The following is a 27,686-nucleotide window of genomic DNA, read 5'->3' as shown; positions in this document are numbered from 1 at the left end:
CTGTGATGGGATGCGACGTCCTGTTTTCTGAAAATATTTGCAGAGCGCGTTTCAACCCCTTTGTAAACATTTAACAGTCTTAATCAACTCATTAATCAAGCAAATTGCAATCATAACGTCCAATTGTTTTCTGATGGATAAATAAATGATAAACAGTCGTTTTTTTAATTGAACCAGTCTGTGCGCGGTCGACGGCACCTTTGTGCCTTGTGTACACAATCACAAAAACATACTGCAGGCGTTAAGCTTCTTGTTTTGTCTTGATTGTAACTCATTTTTGGGAGCTTTTTTTTTTTTTTACTAAGGAAAACTGCAACTTTGCAAGAATTAATCCTCCATCAAGATTAAGGCCTTGATAATAAAGAGATAATACTTCCTCAGCTGAGTCTTCTCTTCTTGTAAATTCCTGCAAGAACATTCGAGTTTTGCTTGATTATCCCTGTCCGTGTTATATTATCCCCAACAATTTGCCAAAGCCCTCCCCCCAAAAAAGGATTGTCCAATCACAGCAAAGCAGCTTGAGTTTATCAAGCAGCTTTTTATGAATCCGTTATAAAAGTTATGTCCAGTAGGGGTGTGAGACGCAATGTGCGTTTGTTGACGTCCTGCGGATGGTTGCTATGTGCTCTTGCTGATGTCCTGCTGATGGTTGCCATGTGCGTTTGTTGATGTCCTGGCGTTGGTTTCCAAGTGCTGTTGTTGCCCAAACATTATTACGTGCAGCATAATCCTAGAATATGCTCATGTTGACGTCCTGCCGATGGTTGCTATGTGCTTTTGTTGACGTCATGCATTGATTGCCATGAGCTTTTGTTGACGTCCTGCCGACGGTTGCCATGTGTGTTTGTTGACGTCATGCATTGGTTGCCATGTGCGTTTGTTGACGTTATGCCGATGATTGCCATGTGCTTTTGTTGACGTCATGCCGATGGTTGCCATGTGCGTTTGTTGACGTCATGCATTGGTTGCCATGTGCGTTTGTTGACGTCATGCATTGGTTGCCATGTGCGTTTGTTGACGTCATGCATTGGTTGCCATGTGCATTTGTTGATGTTCTGCCGATGGTTGCCATGTGCGTTTGTTGACGTCATGCATTGGTTGCCATGTGCGTTTGTTGACGTTCTGCCGATGGTTGCCATGTGCTTTTGTTGACGTCATGCCCATAGTTGCCATGTGCGTTTGTTGACGTCGTGCATTGGTTGCCATGTGCGTTTGTTGATGTCCTGGCGTCACCCGACTTTACAGCTGCAATAAATAACATAAATCAAATAATCGGCTTCACACACAGCAAATACAAAAACCCTACAGAGTTTTTCAAATCAAATTAATTTGCTCAAGTTTCAAAGGGTTAAGACCCTTTTTAAAAAACTTTTGATTTGAGCTTCACTGATTCTGAGTTGGCTAATAAATCAAGTGGTGATAGTAAGAAAAAGAAGTTGTAGATTTCCTATAATTATTGTTTAAAATAGCAAATGTGCAGTGCTAGATGTGAAAACACAGCTGGCGAAACAAGACAAGTCAGGGGGCTTTATTGAAGGTCCTATTTGGAAATATATCATGTGAGCTCTCCTCCCTAATTTAAAGGAAAATACTCTAAAACGGATTTTCCGCTGAGCTGTTTCCATTATGTTCACTGACACTGAAGCCAGTATCTCCAAACAGAAAACTGTCCCCCTAAACTGCACAGCAGAGCTTCAAGTCCCAGATTGATGAGTCGCCGCATTGACACTGAATTAGTGACTGGCTCTGTGGGCTCATGGGACTTTCTGCTTGAGACGTTCCATCCAAATGAGTTTCATTTGAATGTCGGGCTTCCAGCTGTGAATCAGAAAACGTCCCCACATCCAGCAGTTGTTCCATTATTCACCGTCTGAGGAGCAGCTCCGGGATCTGTCTGTACATGACATCACCGCTGCAGTGTGTCTCTGCACTGTTCGGCTTAACGAGAGGCTGATTCACATTCGCTAATTAGAAGTGAGGAGGGCAGTATTATAGAGGGAGCATGTGCCACTTCTGTTTTAGGGTGGACTTTTCCTTTAAACACAAACATACACTACTTTCTGTTTCCTCAGGCAACCGCACACACACAGTGGATTTACACTGATCAATCAAATACGCCATGTGGCCAAAAGTATGTGGACAAGAAAATGCTATTTGTTCATTAATAGTGGAGTTTTGAGGTGGATATCAAAATTTGGCAGTAAAAATAAATGTATGAATACAAGGCACCGACTTTAGGACAAAAACCCCTAAATTAATGAAGAAATGTACACTAAATCCAAGTTAAAAGAACAGTTTTGAACATGAAACTAAATGAAAAATTGTTTGATTTCTTTCAAAAACATGTGAAGACAGAAGTTAGCAACGTAAGAAGAAATGAAAATTGGAAATAAAAGAAAAGAAAAGAAGAAAAGAAAGTTTTTATTAATTATCATAAATAATAATTCTGTAACATATTTTTTTCTCTCAAAACATGGGAAGAAAACAATGAGCAACAAAAGAAGAAATTACCTAAAATAAGCATTAAAATGGTAAAAAGTACAAGAAAATTACCTGAAAATTAGCACACATACACACACGAAGGGATATAAAGTAAAAAAAAAAAAAAAAAGAAAAGTCATCGAGAAAGTGCATAAAAAATAAGATTAGTTCTGCAACAAAAAAATTTTCCTAATATTTTTTGGGGGCATCTTCCATGGGAAGAATGCAATAAGCAACAAGTAAAAACAATGTAAAAGTAAAAAAAAAAAAAAAAGTCCTGGAAAAAGTGTTAACATTTTTTTTAATCATAATTCTGCAACAATTTATTTTCCCCAGTATTTTGGGGGAATTTTTCTCATTCTTTTATTGGCAGGACAGTTGTAAATGTATAGAAAACCTCTAAGATTATTATCAGTTTAGTTTTTCCTGTCTTTTGTCTTATTTCCCTGGGCATTTTCCTCTGGCTAATTTCTAGCATTCGTGAAACAAGTTTCTCATTGACTTTTTTCCCCATGTTTTTGACAGAAATCGCACCGAGTTATTCAAAGTCCCAAAGGTTTAAATACTTGTGAAAGCGTCTGAAAAGCAGCAAAAGAAAAGTGACGTTGCTGGATGTTTGAAAGGGTTAACGATAACTAGAAATAAAACGCATTAAACTCGGATGCAGTATCACTCTGACTTTATTTAAAACGGAGGATTAATGGTGTCTCAACCCATCAAGGATCAAATTCAGAGGCAAAAACATGATGTGAGTTTTCCTTTGTTTTGGGGGCATGAAATTAGAAATTATTAAAAAGTCCTGTCAGTGGAACCCTGATAGAAAACCGTCAGCAACCTCCAGGCGGGATCCTGCCTGCTGATCTGCATCGTTCACACTGTGTTTAATAAGAATTGTCACATTTTTTAACGTTGCACCGTCGGAGAGCCGAGGCCCGCTGACCCAGAACAAACTAAATTACAGTTATGTAATGCTCGTTGCCGACTGACTCTATTCCTGGCGCTGATTTTTGAGCCAATTAAACGCTGCCTATCAGACTTGAAGGGTGTCTGGTTTTCTTCAACTTCACTGTGATATGCGAAAAACATAATTACTGAACATGCTGCGGAGAGAAAGTGACATATGTAGGCTGAAAAAGCTTCTTAGGGGGAGTTTTGTCCCAAATGTGCAGAATTAGAAGAGACATCTATTACAGCAAAATTAGAAATAGCATTTTTTTTTTGAGGCACTGAGGCAGAAACAACTTCTTTATCACGATGAGCTGACATACGTGATATCGTGCAAAAACTGGACTTTATATAACATGATATCACAGCCTGTAATCCTGAGAGTTTGACATACTTTTGATGCATTTCACTCAAATTTGATCTCTTAGTTATTCTGGATTAAACATTTCTGTTTGCTGGCTCTTCTATTGCTGCATTCAGCACAGACAAGAAGGAAACTGTATTGATACTTCCTTGAAATTGATCGTAATTATTCTTTTCCTTTTAAAGATGAGATAGTATGGCACATTGCGCATTTTTGCATTGTCCTTTTTGTACTTCTATATATTGTTAGGTTTTGAATTTTTGGCATTTTGACATACAAAATACTTTGAGCTGTGTTTTATGTTTGAAAGGTGATATACAAATAAGGATTATTCTGATTATTTTCAGGTGATATACACTAAAGAAAACATACTTATTGTATTATATTCCATTTCTGCGGTCTGTCCCCTGAGTCCAACACACTGGACCTTTAATGGACCTTTAATGGACCTGTATAAGATTACTAAAGTTCATCTGGAGCAAACTGACCAGAGCCTGAATCAGAAAGATCTACTCAGTGCTGCAAACACACAGGGTAGATGCAGATTGCAGAGCAGTAAACGCCGTTTCCAGCATCATTGCAGCGCCTTGGAAAGCCTCAAGTGCCTCCCTTCTCATATTTATCAAATCTCCAGCATTCTGCCGGATGAAGTACACCTTCCCAGGCTCCTTTTACCGATACACATATTTTAACAGGACACAGGGAGTCCAATTATTTGCCCACTTCTCACTTGTGTTCCTGGAGAGCCCCACTCAAGTGATTGGCTGCTGAAATGCACACCGACATCTATTTCTCATTCATGCGCGCCACACTTATTCCCACACCAACAGTAATTTCTAAACTGATTTCCTGCACAGACTCACCTCGAGTGCCTGCAGTCACTTCTTGTCAGGGCATGAAGCCGGTAAACTTCAGCAGGGAAAAATAAAAAAGCACTAAAAAACAATTTCTAATCTCACACCTTCACTTACTTTTGATGAGCCCTGGAGCGGGGCTGAATTAATGCCAGACCTGGATACCTCAAAAAGTGGCAGAAAATTGAGCTGTTGGCTGCCTGAATCATTTCGCCCCTAACTGCTGTCGTTACAGGTGGCTCGGAAAATAAATCTTCCTCTAAACAACCGGTATGTTAAGTGTAAATCCACGGCAAACCCTTAAAATTCATACATTTTCAAAGTCTTTTTGACAAATCTGGAAGCCGTTCAAGCAGCACACAAGCAGCGGACGCTTAATTCACCCCAGCGTCCTTGCATAATATTTGCTGCACGATGACAGCGAGGCGACACGGTGGCAGCCGCTTGATTGACAGTCACTTAGGGGTGTGCCATTTAACCACGGTGACCTTCCTCACATGTCACCGCCCTTATGAAAAGGTCACCCTTGTTGCACTAATGAGTCATCTGATTTCACGACGACATGATGGTCTGATGCAGCCAAACAGTTGTGTTGGCGAGAAAATTCACATTTTAAGGTGGAGTTCATGCTGTCAGAGAGGTGAATGAAGCTGCTGTCTGGTTAAATGTGATGAATCGTGATTATTACTGTAAACAAGTGACGGAGATGCTGCTCGGAAACTGTTGCATTCACGATCTGTCGGAAAAAGCGAGGAAAAAGGGGCCGGTGCGACGCTGTTATATCACATCTGATCATCTGACTACCTACAGCAGGGGTCGACTGATATTGGTTTATCTGGGTCAGTACGATGTAATGCGTAATATTTGGAACCGATATGCATTTACAATAAAAATGAAAATCTTTCTGTCAATATTTAGGATGAAATATAACAAACTCCAACAAAAAACTTTGTTTAATGCATTAAGATGTTTAATCAAAACTTTGCAGCAGGTTCCTAGCAATTTAATTCAAGTGAAAACTAAATAATAAAAGCTGAATATAAAAATACTATAATAAAAAAGGATAAACTAAATAATAAAAAAATTAAAAATGAATAAACTGAAAGTTATTCCCATGCTAACACTTATTTGCACTTAAATAATTAAACAATTTAAAATAATTAGTTTTATTGGCGATCATTAATACATACAGATAATTGTCAAAATGCCAAAGATCGGCCCAAAAATCGGCCAGGATGATAATCTGTCGACCTCTAGCTCATATTCTTTGCCTGCTTTGGCTTTTTTTGCATTGCCATGGTAGTCGGTGTTCACGGTGTTCGGGGCGTACACAGCCCCCGTCATCGTGGGACTTTTTAAAATCAATACTTCAGTCAATACGCAGCATTTTCAAAAAAAATTGCAATCAAATTTTTTTCCTTTTTCAAACTAATTTTTAGGTAATTTTCTCGTCACATATGACTTATTTCTTGCAGTATGTGGGGAATGTCTTTCCAAGTTAGTCACTGCCCGTTTTTGAAGGAAATGAAACAGTTTGCACAGGTTTGAAAGAGTAAAAAAGCTCATGAAACGCATCTTAACACAACACAGTTAGTTTTGCAGGTTGACATCACTGTGACTTCGTTATTTTATTTTATTTTATTATTATTTCACATGTTGAATGTCTCCTCCATGATGCATAGACTGTTTTTAATGGACAAAATTAGTGGAATACACCTTTAAAAAAGCCTTAAATAGTTTCAATCAAAGTTTGTGCTTTGCATTCTCACAGATAAATAACAGAGTTTTCCAGCTGGTGTTCATATTGAGACTGCGACCCCTCAGGTCATAATTAATCCGTAATCATTTCATCTGTCACGTCTCTGGATGTATATTTCCATCCTCTTAATATCTGTTCCTTAACAATCTCTCATTGGTTGTGATTGCGTAATTTGTTTTTAATATGACGGTGTCTGTGAGCATTATGAAAACACGGCGCAGATATACTGTAAAAACAACATGTTATCATCTTATCATTATCTTTTTATTAACTTCTCCCAAACAGCAAACATCCGTCACTCAGGCCGTGAAGTTGGAGCGCCGCGTTCGCTGTCATCCATCTGCTCTGCACTCGTCTTCGCTGCAGGCCTTTAGCCCGCTATGTCACATACGGTAACGCGGGAATTAGCAGAATAAGCAGATATTATCTTACAACTCCATAATGGGAGCACATAACTAAATACCTCGAGGAAATTGCATAAACAAAAAGGTAATTGATTCCAGGCGAGCTGCAGGTGGACACTTAATTACAGGAAATTTATTAAGCAATGTCCATTAATCACAGTGACATGCAGTTATTAAAGGGATGCACAGTTTGCACTCGCTGGGTAATGCAATAATATAAGACGAGACGCTCAACCAATCGGATTGTTTTGCACAGACGAGAGACCCAAACATGCTTTAATTCAGATAAATAACGAGAAGAAGTGAAATTAAGCTTTTACACAATATGTACCACACTGTACCACTTAATGTTTACATCTGGTACTGCTGATACTTTTACTGCGAAGACTACGCTACTGCTGCTCTTACTGATGCTTTATTACTGCCTATTCAGCACATACATTCGCTGCCGCAATTACAACTCCTGTACTATCACTAGTACTGCGAATACTTGTACCACTTATGCTGCTGCTGGCCGACACTCATGTTACTAAAACTACGGCTACGACTGAGATTACTGCAACTCCGATTACTTTCTCGAGTACTATTAACACTTGTACTGCATCTATTGGGATGCACAATTATGGCCAAAATGATAATCACTATTATTTTGATTAATATTAACCCTTAGGGAACACGCATTTTACATGCTTTTCATTCTTCATTTTTTAAAATATTTTGGCTGTGTTCATGCGTATATTTCCAGCTCAGCTCCTCTAAGTCAAAAATACACTGTGGAAAATAATTTTTTAAAAATTCATTCTGTTAAGTACAAAAAATGCTCCATTGAAAGCCATTCAAACTGCACTGCATGCAATTTTCCACCCAATTTTAACCATATTTTGAATATGGAGAAAATAAATGCTATTTCCACAAGGTGCACTGTCACAATCCGTGTTGCGGCAAATCAGTGACACATTTCAGGCTGTGATCATCAAAAAAAAAAATCTAATTTGCATGAAGTATAATAAAAATAATTCATTTTCTGTGGGTTTTTTTCCTATCAAAAACATTTCGCATCCTGACAAAAACCTGACATTTACAGAATTTAATTTCTAAAAATGACTGAATATTTGAGGTTTTAAAAAGTGAAAACTAAGTTTCTAGAAAGTACAAAAATTACCTTAAAAAATAGCAAAAAAAAACCTTGCAACAACAAAAAAACAAAACAAAAAAACGGGAAAGTCAAAATATTAAATACAAACAAAAAGGAAATGATCAAAACAATTTCTTAGAAATTATAGCAATTCTCTAAAAATAATTTTAAATGTAATTATTATGAACATTGTTTAGTTTTAGACAGTTAGAAATATTTCCCCAGCTTTTTTAAACTTTTTTTTTTCTTGCAAAGTGCCTTTTACCTCATCTTTTCAAAAGAATCTAACCGATTTATTCCGCGGTTCAAAGGTTTAAATACTCATAAAAGGCATCTGAACGCAGCACAAGAGAAGTGATGTCGCTCCCAGTTTCAAAGGGTTAAAGTAAAGCGTTACGTGTACTTATACTGCTATTACTACAGTACTACTTGCTGTTGCTGCCTCTGCTCCGACTAAAACGCCACACTACGTGTACTACCAGTGTTACTGCTATGAGTGCAGCTGCTAATACATCCATATTTACAAGTAAACATCACAAATTCGACATCAGAAATAATGAAAACCAGTAATCGGTAAATCTGAGGTTGAGTGCAGGAGGGTTTGGGATACGTTGAAGCGGACTCGTGGCTGTGACAGTAATCCTCGCTGACAGACCTCTCTCTTTCCAAGAACCTGTCTGCATCCTCCTGAAGGAGAGACTCTGAGAAATTGGCCTTATTCCCCACACACTCGGAGGCAAGTGGCAATTAAAGCGCTGATTAACGCGAGGCCGCTCTCGAACACAACTTCATAGGAGTCTGACAGAACAGTGGGGAGAAGGGGAGATAATTCAGAAATCTCCTGACCTTGTGCTTATTATCTCCGGTTAATGACTGCCGCCGCCGCCGCCGGCCTCCTGACGGAGCGGGAACCTGGTCAACCTGTTTGATTAATTTTCTTTATTTCGTTGGGTTTCTCCGAGCCCGTGTTGGTTTTGTATACAGCGGAGGCATCGCAGAAGTCACATCCTCGGGGGCATCAGCCTAATTTGTTTATATAGTGCTTTCTGTCCCCGTTTCCACGGCGATATGACATTACATTGTGTTCCTTTAGTGTTGCAAAGACACATATATTACACACGTTTATGTCTCTTACTAAATGATTCAATCGGCTGTTTGTTTTTCATGAAGATGACACATTTTTACACATCAGAATAAATAAACTGTCTCATAAACATGTTATTTTAGGGAGGGTGGAGGGGGGAAAAAGTCACTTAAAAAATCAAATCCAACCTCAAATCATCACAGTCTTTTGTTACATTAGATCACATGACATTTATATAATCATAGTTGTCTTGTATGTTTTAGTTTAATTACTAAAGGTGAGGACTAAATATAGATCCAGCATCGTATAGGGATATATTGTGTGGCTTAATTTTATCAATAAATGGACACAAAGCATCTTTTAAAAAAAAAAAAAAAAAATTACAAACAGGCTTATCAGGCAGGTCATGAAATTCCTGGAAAAGTCATGAAATATCACATACACATTTTCCAGGTCTGGAAAAGTAAAACTAGTAAAAATCATTATAAGTTTTTTAAGTTTTTTTTTCTTTTAAGTTTTTTTGGCAAATTTTAAAGAAAACTTTGGCAGTGTTTTTTGTGCCAGTTTTATTTGCAAAAACCTTTATAAAGTTTTGGCAATTTATTTATTTTTTTTACCCCTAAAAACACCTTTAGATAGCATTTTTTATGAAAAAAAATCTCCAAAATAACACCATTTATCACAACCAGAAACTGTAAAAAGAAAAAAAATATTGCTGGACTTTATCATTTTTTTTTCTATATTTCAAGGCATCCGCTAAATCTGAAGGTCATGACCTCACGTGTGTTTTTGTCTTTTTCTCCTTTATTTATAGGAGAGCCAGGCTGGAAAAAAGGTGGGATGACTCACAGCAAAGGACCACAGGTTGGAAACGCTGCAAAGGACTCAACCTAAATGCTGCAAAAACTCCAGCAGGTGAGTGAGAGTTTTCCCCATTTCACGTGTGTTTTACTATAAAGCTATATACTTTAAACTTTATACTATAAAGCACATACGGATTCAGAAACCGTGCCTTTAAAAGAGCCGCCAGGATTACTGTGACGCTGTGATGTCACAAAGCCAGACGGAGACTTCGGGCCGTATTGTATTCATTTTGTCCATATTTGTGCACGTTTTCTGAAGGCGTAGGGATACTTACGAAACGGAGCGTTACCACCAGAGATCGCAGGGCAGTTTAGCAAAGTTCAAACGAGACATGACTGAAGGAGACGATGAGAAAATATAAATAATGGCAGAACCGAACAAATCGGTGATAAATAATAATATTATTGTGATATATATAGTGAATAATTGTCCACGTGTCGGGAAGGCCGCGCAGACCTCCGCCGTCTAAAACACTGCCTCCGTTTAAAGGTATTATCACATTTTCCCGACGTCCTTCATCGTCACCTTGTTTGTTGTTGCGTGAAACTTTGACCCTCTAGCGCCACCTATTCGCTGTGTTTATGCCATAATAAAGGATGCGTGGAAGTATGAACGTGTAAATGGACATATCGATTTTTGTACGGAAAGTGTTGTATTTCCTGGAAGACCCAGAAATGCTAACCAATCAGAGGCTGTTTTTGGTTGTTTTTTTTATTTTTTTTGAGGGTTTTTAAAGAGACAGGTGAATATATTTAGACTGACAACATGAGAAAAATGGTGTTTTTTGCATGTAGGCATGTTCGTGTAGAAACCCGAAATACAAGCATAAACTTAAAAAAAACAGCCTCTGACACGGGACCTTTAAGTGATTTCATGCTATTTCTTGATCACTTTTTAATTAACTAATTTTATCTTATTCATTAAAATAAAACACAATTTTTGCCATAATTGGCAAAAAAACAAATATCTGCTGCAAAAATCAGCCTGGCCAATAATCTGTCGACCCCCATTAAAAAGAAAAAAAATCACGGATACTGCTTGATAAAGGTTTTTTTTGCATTTTTTGGAGCATTTGTAGCGTATTTTGGCAGTTTCTTTAATTGTTGGTCGCACAGTCGTCTCTTAAGCTGCTGCTGATTACACTGATAATGGAAAATCACCACGTTTTACTGGTCTCGGGTGTTTTTTATCCCGATACGTGATAAAATCGTGAGTCGTTCGGTCCCTGCTTGGCGCTCAGACAGTTCTCGTTGCACAGAGCAGAGTTGGTGTGACAGCAGCTGGTTGACTCACTTCTATTGATCCATAATGTGATCAAATTCATTCTGGTTATTTCGTGCTGTGGGCCACTTAAACTCCTCGTTATTAAGCACGGGGTCACACTCAGCGTCTGCTGTGACCTCGGGGTGAAGCTTGTGCATCCAGCCGACCGCGGCGGCTGCAGGAACCGGCGACGGCCGCACGCGCCTCAGTTTGATCCCATAACAGATTGATATACCAAATAGGAGCTGACACGCATTGCTAAAGATGCCAATGGTAATTAATTAGCATCTCATTTTGACCGCGGCACAACAGGATGTGGAGCTTGCTTCTCGATGCCATTTCCCCCCTAGGCTTTGTATTATCAGGGTCAAAATCCCGGCTCCGCGCTCTGAGGGCCGCTTAATAAATTGAGGAGGGCACGTTGACAGTCAGATTTTCATGGCGCGTCCCCGTCTCGCTGGTTCCCAGCGCCCCTGGCTATGACAAACGGTCCCAGCCTCGCTGCCGTCGAACGCAGCTCAGGAGATCAAAAGGGGACTTAAAATGCGTCTCGTTGGAGTTATTAGCTGAGAGCATTTTGACATTTGGCCTGTGTCTCTGATTGAGATGGAAGGAGGTCAAACACGACGGAGGAGGTGCAGTGTTTTTTTAAAAAAATCATTTAAGATTGATGATCAACAAAATAAGAGCTTTTTTCCCACATGGAGCAACATTTACAGCTCTGCTTTTACTTTCTGTGTGGATGCTGCTTTTTTTAGTTTATTTTAACCCTTCAGTACATGAGCGTATTGGTTTGGTTTCTTTCAAGAACACAGGGAAACAAGATATGGCTCAAAAATAGCAAGAAATTAAAAGTTACCTGATAATTTAGTGAAAATATGTGAAAAATAAAAAGCAATTTATGCTAATTTATGCAATGTAAAATTCCATAAGCTTATGATAATAAAGTTAGCATGTTGTATATGTGGGGGGCAGTTGTTTTGTTTATGATCCTTGATAATTATTGAGCTGATTTTTAACTTTAGTTAGATGTTGTTAATCCAAGTTTTGGCGAAGTTTGACTTCAAGTCAGAGAGCCCTCAAGTTTTAGAAGAAAGATAAAGGTTAAATTAAAACGCATTTTCAAACACGATTAACCAGTTTTAATTATTTACAATTATTTCTAGGTGTTAAAGGAACATATATTATGAGCACAAAGCGATCACAGTTCCCTAAATGGATCAGAAATCGTATCGTGGCAGCGTTTGTGAAATTGCTTTGTTGTTTTACTGTTGCTTTTTCGGCATTTTAGCTCCGATTAATGTGTAGTTTTATTTATTTAAGTATTTATTTGTTGCCAGAGGTGACATTTTGCACGTTGCATAATTGCACATTCTTTATTGTATTTTTTTCTCTTTTTTTTAATTTCTTTTTTTATTATCGATCATTTTCTTTTTATTAAATTTTTGGAGGCAGTTGTATGAATACTTTTAGCATTTTACTGTTGTCGTTGAGCTTTTCCTGGTGTTACATTTATTGTTGTATCCTATCATTATCCAGATTATCCATATTATATCTTATTATAAAAGTGCTTTACACCCCGAACAGATCCATACTTTCCTGTATTTTAAGCCAAATTCTGACTCTACATTTTTCCAGTTTTTGTCGTCCAGTTTCGGTGACCCTGTCCACATTGTAGCCTCAGTTTCTTGTTCGTATCTGACAGCGGTGGCGCCCGCTGTGGTCGTCTGCTGCTTAAAGGTTTGCCGTGTTTTGCGTTCGGAGATGCTCCTCTGCAGACTTCGGTTGAAACGAGTTATTTGAGTCACTGTTGCATGTTTATCAGTCTGGCTGTTCTCCTTTCACCTCCGGTCATTTTCGCCCAGAAAACTGCCGCTCACTGGATGCTTTCTCTGTTTCGGACTATTCTCTGTAAACCACTAACGATGGTTTTGTGTGAAAATCCCAGTAGATCGTCAGTTGTCTGAATACTTAGACCAACCATGTGCTCTCTCTCTGTAAATGGAATTAAAAGCGCGTCTCATGTAGGCGCCGATCCCAAATATAAGCCCCCTGAGTTCAGTGATTTCAGCAAAAAAGCCTGGCTGTTAATTGTGGTTTTACCGTATATCACCTTTCTTCCCTGCTCTGATGCTCAGTCTGAGCTTCAGCGGATCGTCTTTATTTCGTCTACGTGCCCGGGTGCATTGGGTTGCTGCCGTGTGATTGGCTGATCAGATATTTGTGTTAAAAAGCAGGTGTACCTAATAAAGTGGCCAGTGAGTGTTTATTAAGCCTTTAAATATACCGAAGCGCTTTACTTCTTTTACATAGCGCCATTATACATTATTGCAGGAAAATGAAGAATATAATTAAAGAACTATTAGACTGTTGTGGATTTGAAATGAAAGTGTACAAAGTCAGCAGCGGTGAGAAAACATTTTTCTGTCATGTTCTGTTTTCATTCCTCCCTGCGTTTTTTAAAGTAGTGAGCTTAAAGCTCCCCAGGGGTCACAGAGTTCTCAACATATTACAGCGCTCTAAATGACCATGGAAAGTTTGAATTCAGGTACGCAAAAGAAAAACACCCAAATTGCAGTTACAGGCATTTTCCATGACAGCAGCAATCTAATCCTCTTTTTTTTTCTTCTTCTTTTGGGGTAAGATGTTTTTATAAACCCCTCGGGGTTTTCGTTGCCTCAACCGCACTCTGTTTGTATCCCTCTTTTTTTCCTCCTTTCTTTTTTTCGTACGTGCAAATAAACTAAAAAGGCAGCAGGAAAGCTCGGAGGTGGAAAAAGAGGAGAGATGACAAAAGACAGAAGAGCAGAACTGATGTGTTTGATGAAATTATGGCTTTGGTTTGGAGCGAGCGGGCGCCAGAACGCAGCGGTATTACATTTTTAACCTCAACAACCCTGTCAGAACCTGTTCGGACTTTATCATCAAGAGCTCGCTGTGCGCTTCCAGGTCTGCAAAATTACACAAATCAATATGAAATCAAGACGACTTGTGTCAACAAAAGCATCGTCCTTCACTTAAAGTGGAAATTTGGGGCCGAGCTGCTGTTTACCTGTAGGCTTTGAGTGTTCAGGTTCACTGTTTTTAAGGAATGCTCTTGTGCTCTGGGCTCGAGAAAAAGGAACAAAGGCTGCAAAACATTTGTTGTGAATTAAGTCTTGAGGGGTTGAAAGAGAAAAAGCACCTAGAGGCTGCAGCCCGAGGAGTGACGGGGGTACGGTAGGTAGATTGAAGCGTCCTGCCTCTGCCAACCACACACGGCCGCAGTCAGATACTGTGGCTTATTGGATCCAGGCTCTGCGGATTTGGGGGAACGAGGCACGGCTCGCCCGCCCAGTCAAACCACACAACAGAAGGCATGAAAACAAACTTCTCAGAATAGCAGTCCTCTCCGTCGTTTGGCTGCCTGTTCAAAGATTTGTGGGGAGATGTTTGATCTTAGTTCAATAATCAGCCGTTTTTGTCAAACGCTGCAGCAGGCGACTTAGCACTCTGGTGTCTCCAAATGGCAGCGAGAGGCAACTGCCTGAAGTTTAAAGGTGCAGGCCGCAACTTTTCACCTCCAGGTCGATTTTAAGCCTCCAACTCCCGTGCTCCTGTGGTTAAATTCCTTCCCTAACACCTGTCAGTCACCTCCACAAACTGTCAGCGGTCCCCCGAGGCTGACCTGCCGGAGCCGGGACCCCGTCTGCCTTTAATTTCCAGAACAGGAAATCAGTAGAAGAAGCTGTTAGCTTTGGAACATGAGCGAATTGGCCTGATTTCTTCCCAAAACATGAGCAACTTAAGAAGAAATGAATGAAAATTGGCAAGGAATTTGTAAAAATTGCAAGAAAGTTACCAAAAAAGTAAAAAAAAAAAAAAAACAAAATAAACAAGGACACGAAGAAAGAAATTTGTTTAAAAAAAAAAGCATAACAAAAAAACTGAAAATGAACACAAAAAATATAAAGTTAAAAAACCCAAAGCAGACGAGGAAATTAAAAAAAAAGTGTTGAAAAAGTCTTTTTTTTGGGCTACTGTTTAACATATTTTGTAAAAATCCCAAACCAACTTTACACAAAAATACATTCCTAGTATTACTAATTTAAAATCGGTGCTTGCTGCACCGTGTGACTGTCGAAACAGTTGAAACATCACAAGGATCATGTGATAATAGTCATTTCTGACTATATGATGGATTTATTTCTCACAATATCGTGTTGTTTTTTGAGTTTCAAGCAAAGTGGAAACAGTTAGCAGACATGTCCGTTAAACAGACAACATAAAGCATAAAAACATAAAATCGCACATATCAAATTGTATTTACAAGATATTTCTGTCGTGTTAAAATGGGCGTGGCTTTGATGTTTGTGACGTACCAGTATGTGCTGGTCTGCTGCCGTGTGCAGCCAGTTTGTGGCAGGAACGTCAAACAAGAGAGTAAAGTGACTGGGAAAAGATGGATAGACATATAGAAATGGATGATAGGCTACCCTTTATTGAAAAGATTCAAATATGCAACAAGAAATTGCTGAAACTCAGCTTAAATTAAGTAATTAGATAGATATTAGAGAAAAGGTTTGAAATTTGTTGGTATACATCTCTAATGTGCATAAACGACACATTTTGGGGGGAAACGTAGGGTTTGACCGATGTTGATTTTTCAGGGATGATACCATTACATAGATTATTAGTAGTTAATGAAACCGATAGCTGATATCTGGAATCGATATGCATTCACAGTAAAAATGAAAATCTTTCCGTCCAAAGTCAGAATTTTGAATATAAAAAACTTTATAGCAAAACTTTGTTTAAATGCTTTAAATTACTGAAACGTTCAGCATCATACACAGAAAAGTGAAAATTTAAATCAACAATCAATAAATACAAATAGCTCCTTGATGTTTAACAAAGTAAAAGTTCCTCCCATGCTGACACCGTCTTTGCACTTTTTAATGAATTAGTTTATCAGCCATCATCGAAATAAAACGCCCGTACAGATAACCGACCAAATGCCAAATATCGACCAGGTCGAGAATCCGCCACCCCTGAAAAAAACGGCACCTTTAAATCCCCAGAAAGCACGCGGTGTGACATCATCAAATGACAGCTGCAGCTTTAAGATATTTGAGAAAACAGTCTGAGTTTTTACGGAACAAAACAAACAGCCGAGGCCGGAGCGAGACAGAGGAGCTCGGAGAGACGACGTACATTATGAGAACATCAATGCATAATAAGCGCCTGCAATTAGCCCGGCCCAGCCATTGGCGTATTCTAATTAATGTGCTGCCTGCACGTCGCATCACTCAGAGCAGGCTCGGTCTAATTTGGGTGTGGGACGGGTGGGTGGGGGGGGGGGGACGCAGATCAGATCCTGGGATAATTGTGGGTGACTCCAGTCCCTCTCAGTCGGCGGGGTGGGACGGGGCTCAGGTCTCCAAGGAACGTTAAAAAACTGTAAATTCCCCCTTCATCATTTGAACATGTGCCCTGCAGAGCTCGCTGCGAGAACACAGGCCGGGAGGAGGAGGAAGGAGGGGGGCAGAAAGAGGAAAAAAAGTGTTTTACATTCACAGATGATCCTAATTTGGTGTGGTTTGGAGTGTAATTTAGATCAAACATAGCCATGTAAATGAGTCAGGGTTTTCATAATTAGGTGCCTCTGAAGAGGGGTGGAGAGCGAAAAGGGAAGAGAGGGGAAGAGCTCGGACCACATCAGTAGGTGTGGCGCTGAGGCCGGGCATCCACTGGTGGGCAATTTTTTTATTTTTTTTCCCCAGTTTGGAGGGGAGAAAAGAGAGCGCGAGCTGCAGAGAGCAGGCAGGGGTTAGTTTAGGGAAAAAAACACACTCCCAGCGGCACACGGCAACAAAATAGGTCACTCTGCGCCGATTTGGCTTGTCTGTTTCCCACTAAGCAACCGACTCGGCTCAGTGTTTGGTACAGAGGAAGGAACTGGCCTGCTGCCAGCACACAATACACACACACACACACACACACACACACACACACACACACACACACACACACACACACACACACACACACACACACACACACACACAGAAGAGGCCTGTTTTCCCCAGTGGGGCCTGTTGATTGAGGATTACCACACTGAAATATTACGGGTATTGTGTAGGTGTAATGTTTACATTTACATTTTGGGTGAGACGGCGCACAATGAGGAGCAACAGTGGAATGAGACTTTCTATCAGCAGCATAACAATGAGCCAGCAGGAGGAGGGTAACAGTCTCTGTGCAAAGACAATAAACAGGTAAATAAATGCACTAAAAAACACGATGGAAATTAAATTTAATGCCATCTGACTCAAAAATCAGGTTTTGTACCTCTCCTGCAAAATCCCTGCAATAATCCCTGTTTTTATCGCATCTCGTGAGCTAATAAAAATGTAAAAAATAAACCCAAAAATACAAAAAAATGTCCCTGTACACAGACAATAAATAGGTAGATAAATAGACTAAAAACAGGATGGAAATTAAATTTAATGTCATCTGACTCACAAATCAGGGTTCATACCTCTCCTGCAGTAATCCTTGTTTTTATCACACCTTGTGTGTTAGGAAAAAAAAAATAAATGCATGTATTTTTTTTATATATATAATCTTTTATTTATTTGTTTGACTAGATTTTTTTAATTTTTTTTAATGCATATTGCAAAATTGCAATAATCTTGTGTGATGACTGGAGTATCGTGATATTTTTTCTAATTTTTTTTTCTGATTTTATCATGATGCTTGAATTACAACACAATATTATTGCGATTTTACCTGTTTTGCAATATGCTGAGTATCACAGTAATATATATTGCGAGTAATTTTTTTTTTTTTTTTTTTCAACTTCAAATCATTTCCCTGAAGATAAACCTCGTCCACATCTGTTTTTATTTAAATAAGAAAATAATTTTGGTCAGTTTATCTCACTTCAGTCGTCTTTATTTGTCTTGTAACTAAGAGATATTATTACTGTTGTAGCTCAGTTTGTGTTTGCAGTATTTTACATTTTGTATTAAAAATTGAGATTTTGCATTCGTATATTGGATATGATTTTACAGCGCAAAATATCATTATGCAGTGTTATATTGTCTTTTTCCCTCACCAAATGTATATAAAATACCGAAATTTAAATTTTTATTTATGTGTATATATATTTTATTAATATAATAACTATGTATAATGTTGAAAATCAAATTAAATCTAAAAAAATGTATTCAAAATGGAGCATCTTTAAAAAAAGAAGTCAGTAAGTAGGTAAGTAAATATGAGGGCAAGTAAATATATAAATAACTAAATAATTTAATAGTCTAATGCATAATGAATTAAAATTAAATAAAAATCCCCCAAAAATGATTATGCATGGGACAGTCTAAGAAATGAATAAGGTCACAATTAAGTTAGAAAGTAAACATAAAATAAATTGAATTAAAGAAACAGACTTTCAAATTGGAGTTGGATGATTTGCATAATAGGTTTGAAAAAAGCATAAAACATAATGCATGTTTACTTAACAGAAATGAAAGGTCCTGAATCATATGTGATGACGGAAAATCTTTCATTAACTGCACATTTGTTGCAGCGTTTGTGTTCTGCAGTTGTAATGTTGGCTTTGTTGTGTCGGTGGGTGTAAAAATGTGCTTGGAGCGACGCTCCGTGAACCCCGTCAGTCAAAAACCGGAGTTTAAAACACAAAGACGTGACAGTATGGATGTTTAAGTCGGGCCGAGATTAGATGATGAGTTTACAACTGAACCAATAGACGTGGAGCAGCAGATGATAGATTGTTACTCGGAGCTGCCAACACGCAGAAACTGCAGCTTTCACTCTGCCTGTAACCCCACAAAAGCCTGAACTCTGGAGCTCCGAAAAGCCAAAGCGTTTCGCCGCCTGTCTGTCTGTACTTCCAGATAAGAATCACATTCGGGGTTTTTCAGCTCTGCAGACGATGCCAAGAGTCTAAAAGTATGTCGGAAAATGCATGTGATGTGCAGTTTACTAACATAAATGCTGCTTTGTCTGCGGCTTTTTTAAAAGTACAAACAGTTTGCAAACTCTCGTTGCCAAAGTGTGCAAAAGTTTCCGCCAGCGAGGGGCCAGCGGGGCCACCTGCACAGAAGGTAAATGCAACATGGCGGGATTGTGAACCTCCCAAGGGATGCTGGGATAGCCACATGGCCCGCCAGATCTGCCAGGGTGGCCCCTGCGACACCCGGCTGGGTGCCGTGCTGGGCGACACGCAGCTAAGCCCGGGGATTAGCTCACGGTGCCACCTATCTGATGAAAGCAGAGCCAATGGGATTGTGTCCCCGCTCCGCGTTTACGCCCCCCCCCCCCCTCGCTCTCCGTCTCTCTACTATCTCGTTTGCTACTCTCTTTGTTTCTGGCAGCCGTGGAAAGCACATACATGCTACCATGCTGCTCGTAAAATGTATTGTTGGCTCCGAGCTGGTATTATCTTGGACTGAGGAGCGAGAGGCTGTCCAAGGAAGGGGACATTACCTCAGCGCTCCATCTGAAGAGTTGACGTCCCTCATGTGATGAGACACGTCCTCTCGCAGAGTGATTGAGAGGCTGCGTTTAAAGCAGATTATGCTGTATTTGAAAGGACAGTCAGTCCATTAAATCCCTCGCTGACGACATGATTGAGCGTTTTCGGCTGCGTCCTCCGTGTTTAGATCTGAAACGACACTCAGTGCGTCGGCTCGAGACATTTTTAATGTTCAGAGTGACAGCGTCGAGCAGGAATACTGCCATCATTTTCATTGTTTTTTAAGCTAAAGCTGAAGGTTTACGTCAGCGTGGCTCGCCATGCTTCGCTTGAGGGCCACTTTGCAAAATGACATGAGGCCAGGGGCCAATCACAGAGGCCCCATATGTGTTTGTAGGATTTTAGTACATATGTAGGATTTTAGCTTGTTACTTGGATTTTAGGACATTTCTAGGACTTATGGGTGTATTTCGGATTTGATAACATTTCTAAGATTTAGAACATCTCAAGGATTTGTGGACATTTCCAGGATTTCAGGACATTTCCAGGATTGTATGAAGTTTCTATGGCTTAAGGACATTAGGGTTTTAGAAAGTTACTAAGATTTGGGGACATTTCTAGGATTTTAGGACATTTCTCAGACTTAAGGACATTTCTAGGATTTTAGGACATTTCTAGGATTTTAGGACATTTCTCAGACTTGAGGACATTTCTCAGACTTGAGGAAATTTCTAGGATTTTAGGACATTTCTCAGACTTGAGGACATTTCTCAGACTTGAGGAAATTTCTAGGGTTTTAGGACATTTCTCAGACTTAAGGACGTTTCTAGGATTTTAGAACATTTCTAGGATTTAAGGACATTTCTCAGACTCAAGGACATTTCTCAGACTTCAGGACATTTCTCAGACTTGAGGACATTTCTAGGGTTTTAGGACATTTCTCAGACTTGAGGACATTTCTAGGGTTTTAGGACATTTCTCAGACTTAAGGACATTTCTAGGGTTTTAGGACATTTCTCAGACTGTGAAAGGTTTTATGATTTTAGGACATTTGTAGGATTTTTGGATATTTCTCAGATGTTTGGACGTTTCTAAGATTTTATGTTGTTGGCTTTTGTGATGTTCCTTTTAGGACATTTTGGGGGATTTTAGGACCTTTCTTCGATTTTAGGACCTTTCTTGGATGTTAATAGGTTTCTAGGAGTTTAGGACATTTCTCTGATTTTGGGTCATTTTGGAGGATTTTTAGGACCTTTCTTCTATTTTAGGAAATTTTTAGGATTTCAGAACATTTCTTGGTTTTAAAGACATTTCTTTGATTTTAAGATATCTGTAGGATTTGAGAACGTCACTCAGATTTTAGGACATCTCTAGGATTTTAGGACATTTCTAGGATTTTAGGACATTTCTAGGATTTGAGGACAGTAGGGGTTTAGCGAGGACTTCTGTTGGGGTTGCGGGGATCCTCCACTGGCACTTTTTTTGATAAACAAGCTCTATTTTGATGCCGATTTATGCACTCTGGCACCTCATGTATATTAAAGTACAAAAACAATTCTCAGTCTGAATCACATATTAATTTTTTATGAATTGGAAAATGTTTGGGGTTCACCCGGCACCCTCCTGGGGGCCAGATTTTGCCTGTGGGCCGTAAATTGAGTATCACTGGATCATGTGGTCTTTTAAAGAAGAGTTAAAGACGTGAGTAAAGTCTTAGTAAACATCTTTAAACCCGTGACAACCTTTAAAGGTGCAATCTGTGCAGTAACAGCCTCAGTTAGTGTCTCATTTACGACTTTAGGTTTGAGTTGTCTGCATTCATGATTCTGCTTAAAGGGGCAGTCTGCCAGTTTAGACAAACTGATGAAGGTCGAGTCCTGAGGCAGTCCCTCAGAGAGTCCCTCAGAGAGCAGCTGGTTAATGTCCTCTGTGGCTTCACAGGACTTTTGTGTAGGAGTCTGAGAAAATGACCCCACTGATGTCATCAGGGTTATCTCCTGACCCGGAGTCTGTTACAAACTTGGGATGTGGTTTTTGAAAGATATGGGTCCCTGCCAACATCTGTATGTGGGGCGTAAATTTAACCCTTTGGAACCTGGAGCGACATCATGTTTCAGACTCATTTCACAAGTATTTAAACCAACTTAAAACACCATGCAAATTGTTTTGTTTTTTCAAAAACAAAGAAAAGGGCAACTTGGCAAGAAATGCCCCAAAAAGAAATTAGTAGATTTAAATAAAAAAAAAAATGTCCAGAGAACTATGTATTTATATTTCTTCTAATTATACATTTGAAGTTATTTTACAGAATTATTAGATTTTTTTAATGTCATTTCCTTGTTTATTTATTTATTTTTTTAATTTTATCTTTTTTTTTTTAACCAAATTTAAGGTCATTTTATACTGCTTATTTTCTAAAGTTGCTTTTTGCCTTATTTATATATACTTTTTTTTTTTTTTTTTTTTTTTTAAGTATTTCAGCTCATTTGCTCAGGTAAAAAATAAAGATTTCACACTTGTGTTTAACACTGCACTGACTCCAGAGTGAGACTGACTCACAGCCCTCAGCACATGCTGTTAACAGCTACATCTAAAAGTTTCTCGGCTGAGCTTGCACTGGTGAACTTTGGTTTCACGTTTCGTGCGTGACTCTGCGGAGAGTGTATGTTGCACGCGGCTGCATGCAACGGACCGTGACCCCGTTTCATGACGTGACCCTGCAGCCCTTCAGTGGCGGTGACTCTTCACTGTGACTCACGCTGAAAACCTGCAGTCTGTAAAGTTTCTGTTTCACCACAGAACTGCGTCTACATAACACTTTTTCTTCAGCTCTTCATTAGCAGCAGTTTGTGTCCCGATGTTAACATTGACAAGCTATTGTGAGCGAATGGAAGCAGATTTCCTTTTGATGATAACGAGACAGGCCGAAGGGTCTCCCCTGTGCTGTATAATCATGTGTCAGCACCGTGGCATTGGTGTCGGGCAAAATGAGGCCGCGGAGCCGTAGGACACCTCCGATCTTTGGCACCTCTGTGTGATCCAGGTAGTCTTTTCATACCTAATTAAAAAATCCTCCTTATGCACAACATGCATTTTACATGATTAACAAAATCTGATCTTCAGTTGAGGACTTATTTCAAATTAGCAGGTATCAGCAGCTTGAATAATGCAACACCTTCTCTGGTTAAAGTAAAACTCCCCTTGAATTATGAAGGACGTTATTAGGTAGCCGAGGACCTTTGCTATTAAAATAGCTCAGCCTTTGAGGAGGTAATCACTTATGTGTTTGAAAAGTTAAGCTCTCGTCCTTCTTCTAGAATGGATATATGACATTTTGTAATGAAACTCTTCAAGTTATATCTGAAATGACCTGTCATTCAAACAAATTAGATCTAAATGGAGCTGCTTGAGTCCGTCTACCCGGCTCCCACGTCATCTCTGCGTGAGCCAACCTCTCTGATGCTCTCTAATTAAAATGGACACTTGTGTGCTATTTCTGCAGACTGCAAATTAAAGAAAAATCTACTGTATGCATCGGATTTATTTTTTGGTAGGTGTGCTTTAGGTGGAGCTGATCAGCTGCATTATGTCGCATTATTATGGCCATGAATCTGTGCTGGGAAGCTGTTTTATTGAGCTGACACCTTTAAAAACTGAAGCAACATCGCTTTTGTTGTGCTGCTTTCAGACGCTTTTCACAAGTATTTAACCACTGAATGTGAAGTGAAATGGTACGATTTCTTTCAAAAACATGGTTAAAAAAAGGCAATGAGCAAATTGGCAAGAGATGATCCACAATTTGCAAGAAAAATATTCTAAGAAAAAGCTAGGGGAAATATCTCGGAAAAACAAAAAAAGCAAGGGAAAAATATTTATAATTATATTTATTTTAAGTACTTTTTGAAGTAATTATCTGTTTTTTTTTAAACCTTTATTTTTACTTTTTTTTTTTTTACAAATTTTTTTATACTAATTTCTTGCTAGTTTCTTGCTTTTCTTCTTTCCATTGCTCTTAGCAAATAAAGAAATTACAAAAAGATTACCTCAAAATATAAAAAGGGGCAATCTGAAAAAGTGCTTATAATAATAATAATAAATAATAATAATAATAATAATAATAATAATAATAATAACAATAATAATAATAAAATAATAATAATAACAATAATGATAACAATAATAATAACAAATAATAATAATAATAATAATAATAATCCAGTAGAATTATTTCTTCTTTCTTTCGTCTTTCTTGCAATTTGTTGCAGTTTTTGCCAAATTTCTCGTCGCCTTTTTAGATTTTGAAGGTTTAAATACTTGTTAAGGCGTCTGAATGCAGCACAAAAAAGCGATGTTGGTTCAGGTTTCAGAGGGTTACGTTGGTAAATCTATTCTTAACTAATAAGGGAGTGATTTGGTCATTTCTTTACTTTTCACTCTGTCCTCCACGTAAGCGGTGAGTTACAGAGAAAAACCACAAAGAAGTGCACTCATGGATCGACATAAGTCACCCTCTAAACCTCTCCTCGCCAAAGCCCACCGTGTCCCCTCCCCCTCCCTCACCTCACCCCACCTACCCTGCCTCCCAGAGCGACCCGAGGCCGGGCACAGAAGGGACGGCGCTGCCAAGCACAGCACATGGCTCTGGGTCTGGGGACAACAGAAGTCGAGGTCCCTGCAGGGCCCTTCGGCTTTTACAAGGCTGTACCCCCCCCCACACACACACACACACTCACACACCCACCCCCAACACTCAGCACACACCTCAGGCGGAGGGGGGAAAGCACACAGTCGTCCCTGCGGGAGAAGTGAGGCGACAGGGACTGTGATTCCTCAGAGCTACACTCCCCTCTCCTCTCTCCTCTCTCCTCTCCACCTCTCCTGCGTCTCCCCTCTCCTGCAGGCTACGTCCTGCACGTGATACGACAGACAGTCTCATGCTGCATTACACATACACCTCTCTGTCCCTGTCTGCGTGGCTTAGAGCCATGTTCCCTGATGTAGCATCAAAACTGGGACACGAACATGACACTCGTCGACGCAGGAGAGGGTGGAGACGGTTTGAATCATACAGGAGCATCGTCAGGTTGATCGCTACGCGCTCGTTTCTTAAAGTCACATCAATATGTCTGACAGATAACTTGATTAAATATTGGACGCCGTCCAAAAAGTGTAAACAATTAGGATTAGAAGCAGTGGGCGGAGAGAGGCCGTTTGATTGGATGAACAGGGAGGGAGGGACACTTCATGGCTTCATGATTCCCTGAAGTCGCACCAGAATACTGCAGGCTGCTCTCGAACGCAGCATTTTTAAATATTTGATGTTAATACCAGGCATTTGCAGAAGTGCATTAATGTCTGTAATTTTTTAGAGTCTGGCCGTTCTCATTTGACTGAAAACACGAGGAAGGTTTCGACCTATTTTGGCGTTTATGGTTTCTTTATTGAATTTTTTTTTTTTGTGAGGAAATGTACCCAAGGTGTGTATATATACACACTCATGCATCATTTGTAGTTGAAAAAAAGTGATTAATTGCACTATATCATAATGTATGTTATTGTGGGGCTCAGCATATTGCAAAACGGGATACAAAAAAAAAAAACAGGGACTGTAGGAGGGATTTGGCAGAAGAGGTAAGAAGCAGAATTTGTGAGTCAGATGACATTTAATTTAATTTCCATCCTGTTTTTAATGTTTTTATTCACCCGTATGCTTAAAAAAGCCAGTCTGTGCACTGTTTGCTCTGCAGCGGCCTCTGTGGCCACAAGTGACTATTTATGAATAACAATAACTGCAAAAACAAGTAGAGAACAGTCACAAAGTCAGCGAACTGACCCAGTAAAATCATCTTTTACACACTGATGTCCAGCTAGCTGAGCAGTGGAGTCTTTTACTCATAATTCAGGACATGTTTACATCCTTTAAAGGCCCAAAAATAATTTATTAAAAAAAAAATCTTCATGTATAATAATGAAAATAATTAATTTCTGTGTTTTTTCCAGCTAAAAACCATAAAGGAATCATGACAAAATTTAGATTAAAAGTTAAATTCTAAAAAAATCAACTCAATGAAAGTAGAAAATATATTAATTGATAAATATTTTTTATAGCCAGATTTTGAAAAGCTGATTTTGTGTGCAGAGCAGTATGAGTGTGAGTATTTGACACTGCACAAAAAAATATAATTTATAAAAATCAATGTTGCTGTGAATCAGTGACATATTGTGACTGTGATAATAAAAAAAATTAATTATGTATGTATATTGACCATAATTCATCTTTTGTGTTTTTTTTTAAATCTAAAAACATAGTGTCATCATGACAAAAACCTGGCAGTTAAAGAGTTAAGATTCTAAAAAATAAAATAATGAAAATAATAAAATATATTTATGATGCTGGTTAAAAAAATCAACTCAATGAAAGAAAAAAAATAGTATGTAATAATGTGTAATATTTTTTAAAGTTTGAATTTGAAAATCACATTTTGTGCGCAGAGCGATACGAGTGTGTGTAGTATCAAAGCGGGCCCTAAGGGTTAATATGAACATGTGACATTGTAGCATTAAATGGGAGGAAATAAGAGGAAGCATAATAAGTCCCCTTCAAGATAAAAATGTAAGGAATAAACTCTTAAGAGGAAGTTTTTTAGATATTTAAAATAATACATTTTCTCCCGGAGTATAAAGAACTAAATAAAATCCTGCATTTTCCTCAATGATAAATGTTTGTTTTCATGCTTTGCAGAGTTTATAATCAAATAGATGTCCTCATATGAATGAGATGAAAGTGTAGGTAAAGTCATTGTTATTAATGCCTGTGTCTTTTCAAGTATTTCTGACGGCGGCTTTAAAGAGTCTTTAAACAGTCTCGCTTACGTCCCCGGGGAACTTTAAAGTCACATCAACCGCCGCTTTTATGAGCCCTTCTCAGAGCAAAACGGATGACATTGAGCGCACTAAGATCCAATATTCTCCGAGCTGAGTGTACATAAAGACCAATGCTCATCGGCGCCTGCTTATTTGCTCTTACAAGTATTAGTTTTTGTATTAGATTCCCCCCCGGCTCAATATGGGCTCGTTTTGAAGTTAAAGTCTCCACTTTTAGACGAAACAAGAAGCCGGAAAAGTTGGAACAAAAGCTGTTTTTTTTTCTTTTTCTCTCAGATCCAGAGAGTTCATTAGCTCTCTCATAATCTGCCGATGTGGCGATAAAAAGTGTGCAGCAACAAAAAGAAGCGGCGAGCCTTTCCCTGACACGCCATTAAACTGTGATGCATGACCGTTGCCGGGAGTACTCCGTCTAAGTATTTCCAGTTGAAAGGTCAACGGGGAGACATGACAGCATTACGGAACGGTGCGCTGTACGTTTTCTTATTCGCCTTGTCATTAATATCTGTCAATTTTAGCAAGGTGTAGAGATTTGGGTTTGATACGGCGGCCGTGATGCATGAAGCGGCGCAAACAATCCGTCCTCGGGTTACAGAGCAGCCCAGTGCAGCCATTTTAATTGACATAACCTGTTTATCTGTAATAGTCCTTGAGCTCCTGTAACCTCCCAATAAAACACTGCGCTCATTTTTCTGCTCTGTTATCTGCAAAAGCAAGTTGTTATCGCAACACCAAGCGTCGGCCGGTTATCTTCCATCACGACTACTTCTAATGGCTTTTAAAGTAGTTACCTGCGAAGTCTTGACATTTATTACGATCATTTTCGAGGAGCGACGCGGCGCAAAGGTCTGCTGCTATCAGGAGGCGACATCATTATGAATTATTGTTTGTGGCCAAGGTAGAAAATTGTACTTTGTGGCTCCGTTTCCCCCGTGATAAATCAACCAGTCACTTTTCACATCTCGGACTCTCAAAGCTGCTGAGCGTAGGACTTTTCGCCCCCTCCCCGCTCGCTGTTTACCCATTTCCTTCTCCCTCCCCGCCGCCATGAAAAAGCTTCCTGCAGGTTGTTTGCTGCAACAGCCAGTTTCCACCATTTCTCAACCACAGATCTTTGCTCAGCCCTGATTATTAGCGCCGGCCTCAGCTGCTACTTTTCAAAT

The 27,686-nt window shown here is 39.2% G+C and overlaps 2 long non-coding RNA genes across 2 annotated transcripts in view; both read left to right on the top strand.

The window, feature by feature from the left end:
* LOC121962890 overlaps positions 1 to 9,900 on the top strand; it is a 42,461-nt gene extending 32,561 nt beyond the window's left edge. Inside the window, exon 4 of the long non-coding RNA XR_006107177.1 lies at positions 9,841 to 9,900. This is a non-coding gene — a long non-coding RNA (uncharacterized LOC121962890). The remainder of the gene's footprint in view (positions 1 to 9,840) is intronic.
* LOC121962891 overlaps positions 9,895 to 27,686 on the top strand; it is a 74,988-nt gene continuing 57,196 nt past the window's right edge. The window contains exon 1 of the long non-coding RNA XR_006107178.1: positions 9,895 to 9,941. This is a non-coding gene — a long non-coding RNA (uncharacterized LOC121962891). The remainder of the gene's footprint in view (positions 9,942 to 27,686) is intronic.

This window comes from Plectropomus leopardus, chromosome 24, assembly GCF_008729295.1.
Source record: "Plectropomus leopardus isolate mb chromosome 24, YSFRI_Pleo_2.0, whole genome shotgun sequence".
Lineage (NCBI taxonomy): Eukaryota > Metazoa > Chordata > Actinopteri > Perciformes > Serranidae > Plectropomus > Plectropomus leopardus.
The sequence above is the reverse complement of the archived record's forward strand: the minus strand, read 5'-3'. Positions and strand labels throughout refer to the sequence as shown.